This window comes from Vanessa atalanta, chromosome Z (genome assembly GCF_905147765.1).
Source record: "Vanessa atalanta chromosome Z, ilVanAtal1.2, whole genome shotgun sequence".
Classification (NCBI taxonomy): Eukaryota; Metazoa; Arthropoda; class Insecta; order Lepidoptera; family Nymphalidae; genus Vanessa; species Vanessa atalanta.
In genome coordinates, this window is record NC_061902.1 from 4,191,025 (window position 1) to 4,199,405 (window position 8,381).

Genomic DNA, 8,381 nt, shown 5'->3' on the forward strand with positions numbered 1-8,381 from the left:
TATATTTTGATAAATAATTATCTGTGGAATATATTTTGATGATGTACATATTTAAAAAAATGTGTATTAAAATATTGGAATATTACATATTTTCTGATTTCGAATTCGAATATGATAGACAAATATTTCTTTTTTAAATAACTCATGCTATAAGTATATATTACAAAAAATTATTTATTAAAAAAAAACCGACCACACACTTCGTGTTCATATCCTCATATATTCTTGTCCAACATGATGGGTGGTCATGCCGTCCCGCGGGACCTCATAGAGTGACTACAAATGGTCACGTGGAATTATGACGTTTCATATCTTTCAACTATTTCAATTAATTAGATGACGTGCTTCTCTTTGACGGTAGCTATTACTATTCGTAACGATCTATTTAATAACCGGACATTACTTGGATTAAGAAATGAAATTCTATATCGTATTAACATATAAAATCGAATCGGCTTTCTTTATAATACTTTTTGTTTATTTTTATTATATTTACGATCGAATTATCTTTATTCAAAATAATTTATCGCAATTAAGAGATGGATGCTTAATCGATATACAAGCAATGATGTTATAGATCAGATTTAAAGAAAACTCAAAACACAAATGTGTTTAATAAATTCGTACTTTCATGAAAATCAGTTAGTTTGAGAAAGGAAACCCTTAATATTTTTTTTGTTTAATGTTAAACTTAAAACACATTCTAAGATATGAATTCAGATTGTTAAAACATATTATATAACATCAATGTAGTTATCAATTTTTGAGAAAAAAAAATTCGCAATTCTATTTTTATTTCCCGGATCGAAATAATCTAGTTCAATTTTATTAGCACCATCTATCCGGGGCCAAGCACATTGCTTGCCTTACTTGAATGTTAGTACATTCACTTTACGCAAAAATATACTCGAGGTAATGTTAGATGGCGATGCAACACTTAGTGCGGTTTCCGAACTGCTATTGGCGTTTATTTTAGGCAATAAATAGTTCGCATACGAATGTATATTTGAAAAAAAAAAACAATTTTGATTTATTCATTTCATTAACGCACTCCACGATTACACATTAATTCGCAATGAATTTTCCAAAACTTCTATATTTCTATAATTAAAATGTATGTAAAAGTTCTAAAATTAAAATGTCTTACGAAAATTAACATAGTAAATAGTAGATAACTACCAAAATAGTTTAATAATCTTATAATTCATATGTAATATTTATGTCAATCCATTCGGACAAAGAAGAATTTAGAGCAAAACTGTGATGGTTGATCTTTGCAAGATATAATATGATAAATAAGCTCACTGAGGGAAGATGTCCTGAATAGGATGAAGTGGAAGATCGAGATCGGATCCCATCAAGAGACGCAACAAACGCTTTGAAGAAAAAAAAGTGCTTAATTTGTGATATTGTCTGGACAATTTTTGTAGAAGGTTTTTGTACCCTTCGCTTTAAATCCGACAACTCTATTATACTACATTTAACGGATTCAACTTCACAGAGCATTATTTACAAATTGATCTTTCGTTCGCAACGTTCCGACATTGTAATACGCCAGTGCTACAGGATCCATTTATGGAGCGAACGTTCGCCCTCGAACAAATTGACGGAATAAGCTTAATAAACGTAAAAAAAATATATAAAAACTTTTTTGTGAACATGGTACTCTAATGTTACAAAAAAAAATCATGAAAGAAAATTTTCACTCCGTTTTTTGTTTAAAATATTTAAATTAAGAACACAGTAAATATTTAAATCTGTTCAAACATTTTAATATATTATACACTTTTGATAATTATTTAATGAAAGCTTATAATAGAGTTATTTTAATTACAATTGGTTATATAGAGTTACATTAATTGCCAACCAATTAGCCCTTATTAGAATGTGCGTTTGATTCCGATACGCGTAATATGATTTTATTAGCCGATGATATATATAATAATAAAGATTATTTTCTTTGTGTATCTTCGTCGATTGTAAGGAATTTATTTGAATGATTTTTTATTTTTTAAATTCGTGTAAGAATATGTATCTGCGCTTGTATTTTCGTTTTCAGACAATCTGTACCTACATATAAAATTAGCATCCACTATATATTTAGGATTGTAATCGCTTTCAATGCCATATATTAGTTATATGAGATAGGTGGTTTCAGCAAGCACTGTAGAAAAACAAATGATAGGGAATAATTTGACCAGCTGGAAGTCTATGATAAAGGGCTGAACAATCAAGTTTTCTCGGTAACCTTATTCATCTCTAATTCTAAGTCAAAATAAATGTAACGATAACTGCGATCTAATAATAATCTAACAATGTTTTTTCTTTGTATGTTTGTCCTTCAATAAAGATATATTAAACAGTATACTTGCATATAAATGCATACATGATAACAATACGTAGCTGATAATTTACGAAAATATATTAAAATTCCGATGAACATATGATGTTATTGTAGTATATTTTATATTATGTAATTTTAAATTTTCATAATATATGCCAATAATTTTGTCACTAGCTTATTTTCTCCGCTCTGCTCGCTATGATTTTAATTTACTATAATGTCATTGTCATGTCAATTTTTTATCTAGCACTCTATTTTTATGTATGCGGTTCCTGTTTTCATCAAGAAATAAAATACTTACAAGTCTTTAAGTTTAATCATGAGCTGTCAAAAAACAAAGAATTTCTACATAACCGATCTAGTATTCTTTTCTCGTGATGTTCGAACGAACGGATAGTTTACGGTTTTATAAAAGAACAGATGCATGATATTATCAAATATGTAAAATCGTTCATAGGTAAAGATTGTGTATGTTCATCATACAGGATGTCGTGATCGTAGTCACGAAGCGGTCAGTTCTGCCCGGGGCCCGTCGGATCCCTGATTTAACGTAACACAAAAAATACTTAGATAAGCCGACTTTCTAATATATACCGCTACGGTCGGCCCTTCCTCCCTTGTATATAATAAATCTTAAAGAGTCCTCCTCTTAAACGCAGCGCTGCTCAAACGTTTCATCTTTGCAATTATATTTTATTTGATCGTTTTTTTTTTGTTATTTTTCACTTGATTTAAGAAATATTTCGGATACAAATAATACCTACCGATATATTTGAACACTATTTATAGGTTAACATAAGTTATCGATTATTTTCGTTATATTTTTAATTAAAATAATAAATAACTGCAGATTCAATTTTCATTCCAATTCTAAAGAAAACATTTTGAAATCACCCACATAGTGTACAAATGCGGATATTGACACGAACAGTTTTGTTAAAGCTGACGGGCCACAGTTTGAGTAGCGCTGTCTGACATTTTAATGTGGCCTAATAATCAGAAAGAGTAAAAAACTGTGGAGTATATCGGTGGGCTTTAGCATGCCTCTAGATTGATGCTTCTCGTTGGCTCTCGGCACTCGCGACGACTCTCACCAGCCTGTGGGATCTCCGATACCATTACAAAAACCTTCTCGAACCCGATATTATTATTCTCAACGTATTAGAAAATTGTAATGTAACAAATTCACTTAAAAAATTACTTTAATGACTAATCTCAGCTCAATTAAACTTTTTTTTTCTTTAGTAAATACTCCTTAATCCCGACTACGCAATAAAAACAAATACCTTCGTCATTGTGAGTCACGGGATCGCATGCGGTTTTTCATAAAGAGATCTAAATCAAAATTTAAAAAACACTTTCCGTCTACACGAGAAAAGCACATAAGTGATTTCAATAAGCGTTAATAGTGTGGCCCTAATTAACCCTAAATTAATTCATCATTAAATAAATAAAAAATAGATTTATTGCCACACCAAAAATTTAAATTTACTATTTACCTAATTCCATGTAATATTATTAACATACTAATGACGCAGTAAAGTCGATCACCTAGCACAGAACCCGAATCACAAATTCCATTTCGTTCTTAGTAAACATTTTCAGTTTTTTATACAAGTTAGAATATTATCTCTCATAATAAGTGGCTGGACCGTTAAACCTCGGAGAATGCACGGAAAGTGAATGAACTCTACGTATCGATGGTGTATACGTAATTTGTTTGTTTCCCACTTCCTCTCGCCCTATTGATACTTATAGAAGTTTCTATACATATATATATATTTATTAAACGATTACTGGGTCGTCTATAGTTGATACCATTTCATAAGATAATTTATAAAGATTTGACATCTAATGCAAATAGTGCAGAAAGGGCATTGACTTGATCGTATTAGATATGAGGCAGATTTACCTAATGTATTTAATTAATCAATTCAATAAGAACGGATGTTAAATGATTGTCATAATGCAGTTTATGAGAATGGACAACGACGAAGAATATTTGAATATAATATTTAAATTTTAGTTGATACCTAAATATTTGAATATAAAATATATTAAAAACACCTAAAAAAAAAAAAGGTGTTTTTAATATATTTTTTTTATTTCATGTTTTTGTTTTATATTATACATATTAAAATAAAATATTCTAAGCTTTTCCCTTAATGAGTACGTTTACGTTTCTTTGTTAATTCTAACAAATATAAGAGAGAATACAAAAATCGTAGCTAATTAAAATAAGTCTTAATCAGGTTCATTAACGCTAAGTAATTTAAACTATATTCAACATTTTGGTTAAATTAATAAATCACTTTCGCGCTGTCATTTCCCTGATCGCGTATTTTAAAGAGTTTCACCGGTGCGCAAGCGCAAGTAGGAAGTACGGGCGCACGCAACGCCTTGACACCTAAACATCAATCTACACTCGGTGGTAATGTTCGTATCATATGTTCTGCGTATGTTTATCGTAAACGATGCCAATATTATAATGTTAGTGCTATTGATATAATTTAACTATAGCACTTTTGTAACATTTCCATACAAATATATGTATATGTACATATATACGTTATATGCATACATACATACATTACCATAGTACTTTTTTGTATCAAGCTTGCATAATGTATTAGTCATAACTCAAAATACAATTTAATTTAAATCTCTATACTTAATAAAAATCTCTTCTTTATATTTGATAATAATTAATAGTATGACGTTACGATATCATAGCAAATTATATAATGCATACATACAAGTGTCAGCTAATGAGTTTTTAAAAAATATCTGACTGACCCAAGATCGTTTTTTATTTCAAGTTTAATAAAAAAAAACGAGGAAGTTTTTTTAATAGCTTCAATAACATATACGCTGTTTTCTTTGTAATAAATAAATCTCTTGTCGTTAACAACAATACAGTTCCTAGTATGACTCCTAACTAAACTATATCACATTGTAAACGTACATTGAAACCGTATAAAAACATAAATTAAATGTGAAATGAACGTACTAATTACGGGCGAATGAATCGTTAAAGAAAATTAATTATGTAAACATAAATAACATTGTGATCCCAAAAAAATTGAAGCAAAAACTCAATATTGAAATCAACTTATTATGAATAAATTCATAACTGTTATGTATGTGACGATATATTTAAATATTCTTTTAACACAGAAATATTTGCCTGAATAGATTATTTATAGTCGTTTATTCTATTGGTTGCATCAACAATAATACATTTCTTCTGACTTTAATATTTCGTCCATTATTTAAATACGCAACGCACTACTGGGGTAAGAGTCTCCTCTTAACGAGATATAATCATGCCTATACTGTGCTGGTTGGTTACGCACGAGGCAGGGTATCTCGCTTTAGGCTCCTAACGATGTTTTCCTCACAAGCAAGAGATAAATTACATAGCTCAGTGCTTAGGATTCCATATTTGAACGTATAATATTCGGTTAAAATTCCATTGCATTCTATTCTCTGGACCATCTGGGTTCTAGTTTAAATAGGAAATGTTGAACGATTCTTCCACTAGAAAGATTCTATCAGGAGGGCAATTCTAAGAACTTATAACGTTTTTCGATTACGATATTCAAAAAATAAACCTCAGCTTAATCGTTACTGAGGGACAATTATTTATATCGGGTATGATACGATCCCAATTATGTTCCGATCCAATTTCGACCGAACCGCAAATAGATCACTGTGTTAGTAGAATGGGAAAACAACTCAACGGCCATAAATTTGTTTCAATTCGATTCCGATAAATTGACATTTTGATAAAAGAATTGGCACCCAGATCGCCCACTCCTCATACGTAGATCATAAGAGTCTGGATTCTGGTACGTTCGAACAATATACAGTCCCGATTTTTATTAAATAGCTCCTAACATTTACGGACGTAAAATTGAATCGCTTTTTAGTTCGATCTGGTCAAAATGATTTGCAAGGCTATATCTTTTTAAATATAACATTATAAATGGCCCAGTGGTTAGAACGCATACATCTTAACCGATGACTGCGGTTACGTTTCTTGTTATTAAATTAATTTAATTAATTTTTTACACCACTCAATTTTCCTGATCCTAATTTATAATTCATCTCGTGCTTGGCGGTGTAGAAAAACATGAGGAAACTTGCATGTGTCTAATTTTAACGAAATTCTGCCACATGTGAAATCACTAACCCGCACTGGAGCAGCGTGGTGGAGAATGCTAATAACCTTCTCCTCAAAGGGAGAGGAAGTCTTAGCCCAGCAGTGAGAAATTTACAGGCTGTTGCTATATCAGCCAAAGTGTGTATTTATTCAATTTTATAGATTATAAAAAAGCGCGGAGCTAATACTTGTTGACTTCCAGGCAGAATGTATTATATATCTATATATATGTAATTGTATTTAACTAACATGTCTTTGTATTTTTAAAAGTTGAAAAAGAGTAACTTCTGAGTTCCTTGCCGGTCCTTCTAGATAGAATCTGCATTCCGAACCGGTGGTAGCTTCACTTAAAATAGTTTGTTAAATGACGATTCAAAATTGCTTTTAAAAGCCTACTAAAGAACTAAGAATAAAGTATATTTTAATTTTGAATTCGTACGTTTTCAACGAAACAAGGGTCACAAAATACTTTTAACGTCCGAGAAACGTTACTGAAGCGTGGAAAGACTGACGGACCGAGATAACAATTTAATAGTTGCATGGGTAATAAAACGGTTCAGAAATTGGGGCACAATTACCCTGGTTACTGCCTCGTAACATTTTAATAGTCAAGATCAATTTTCTGTGGGAACGAACGATGAGATTTACATTAGAATATCAGTTTTTTTTTAATCGAAATTTTGTAAATACTATTGTATTTATTTTTTTAAATGCGCAGTTTCATGCAAATGTCAATCATATGACATAAACAAGTGTTGAAAAGTCATAAGTGTGTGTATGAGATGTCTAAAAAATAATGATGTGTCAAATTTCCGCCTTTATGTATTACGGGGCAAAAAACCATTATGAGGTTAAATGTCATTATGAGAATTTGTAAAACTTCAACAAGGTCGATGAGGATACTTTGGCGTGTGCCGGAAATCATATTGCCTATCGACATTTTGTAAAGTGTCATTAACATCATGTTAATTTATGCACTATTTTTTATTAAATACTAGTGGTCGGCCGCAGCTTCCCTCCCATTGTCGGCGTTGGTTGTCAGGTGTTACGTATAAAAAGTAACCTATGTCCTTTTTTCGGGTTCAATCTTGCATAAAAAATTTCATCCAATTCGGCTCCGTGGTTTCGCCGTGAAAGCTTGATAGGTTAGCCAGACAGATAGTCATCACTATGTTTATAATATTAATATAGATGTAGTATCTCAATAGGTATATTTTGTTACATGAGTATGTTTTGTTTGTTCGGGTGTTTATTTATGAAACTTATCTACTTAAGTATAAAAAGAGGCCAAGTCCGAATCGGACGCAACCCTGAAAGGGTTCCGTAGCAGCACATAATATAATATTCTTGTAGTTCTTTGTAACTTTTGAATGAAAGGTAAATTGCGGTTTACGATTTATGACGTATTAAAAAACCCTTCTTACTAGATCTCGTTCAAACTAATTTTGGTTGGAAGTTTGCATGGTAATATATACATCACATATATTTTTTAGTTTTATCATTCTCTTATTTTAGAAGTTACAGGGAGGGACACATATTTGACCACTTTGGAAGTGTCTCTCGTGCAAACTATTCAACATTTTTGTAGACCTGTCCATAGACACCGCACACGTATGCGTTTGATGAAAAAAACTTTTTTGAGTTTCAGTTCTAAGTATGGGGAACCACCAAAATTTATTGTTTTTTTTTGTATGAAAATCTTAATGCGGTTCACAGAATACATCTACTTACAAAGTTTCAATAGTATAGTTTTTATAGTTTCGGAAAAAAGTAGCTGTGACATACGGATGGACAGACAGACAGATAGACAGACATGACGAATCTATAAGGCTTTTTGCCTACGGAACCCTAAAAATTTTTGAAGACTTTGAC